The sequence below is a fragment of the Apus apus genome, chromosome 1, assembly GCF_020740795.1.
Source record: "Apus apus isolate bApuApu2 chromosome 1, bApuApu2.pri.cur, whole genome shotgun sequence".
NCBI classification, from domain to species: Eukaryota; Metazoa; Chordata; class Aves; order Apodiformes; family Apodidae; genus Apus; species Apus apus.
This window is the reverse complement of record NC_067282.1, coordinates 71,792,465-71,793,601: the sequence shown is the minus strand read 5'-3', so window position 1 is coordinate 71,793,601 and position 1,137 is coordinate 71,792,465.

Here is a 1,137-nt window from a genome sequence, read left to right as displayed (position 1 = left end):
TTACAGTTGTTTATGTTCTCCTTTGACAGAAGTGTTTGTATTATGAATTAATGCCATTTGCCTGAAGGGTGTGTGCAGGGGAGGGGGAAACAGTGACTTCAAACCCAACCTCTGGTGGCAGAGGTGGTTTCTTAGAGGTATCAGTGTCCCTTTTATTTCCCATTACACGGACACTGGTTTTTGACAGACACAATGTATGTTAGAGAGCTCAGCCGTGGGGTACTTATAGAACTGGAGGTGAAAAGTTTTTCCACATATCAGTGGAAAGCTAAAAGAGAAGGGAGAAGTCTCCTGTGTAAAACATAAATAAATACAGAAAGAGGGAATGCCTGATAGGAAGAATGTCACAGCAGTACTGAATATGAAAATGATGGTACAGTTTTCTTGTTTTCACTCTAGCTGCTTTCCTCCCCTGGCTTGTATCTGCTACTACCTCTTTACCAACCAGTTTTCCATATTCTGCCACTTCTGCAATAACTTCCTTTTTAAGCATAAGTGAAAGTCATCATGAGATATCTTAAAAGGTGGTTATTCACACCTATTGACATGGTTGGAAATAGGTAGCTCCTGTTAAAAGATACTGTAAATTGTTGGGATAAACAAGGAAAAAAAATTGTTCCTTGCTCATCCACTTGCATGTCACACTGTGTTTGCAGTCTGAGAGTTTGGGGTTTTTTTGTAAGTTAGGAGTGCAGTGAAAGATGGGACATACCGAGTTTCCCTTCTTTCCTACCTTGGCCTCCTGGCTCAAGGTCATGTTTATACTCTGCATATCCTCAGCACGTTGGTATGTCAGTTACAGATTAAGATAATCACTTGGCTGGGATTTAACAGTGATGCTATATAACGTGTAAAAAGCAAGTTGTTTCGCTTTTTTAAGTGTCCCCCAGGGTCCTTGTGTGATTCTGTTATCAGATCCAAGGTGCTGCTGAAAGCTGGAAACTTTAGCACAATGGAAAACCACCTTGGTGTTAACGTTTGGGGGTGCAGCACCTTATGGTCAGTTCACATGTGATTCTTTCAGCACTTTCCTGGTGGTTTTTGAGAGAAGGAAATAGCAGCAGTCTGTACAGAGCCACCACGTGTCCTTACCTCCTCTTTTCACCTAACTGTTTACAGCTGCCCTTGTCTAGTGAC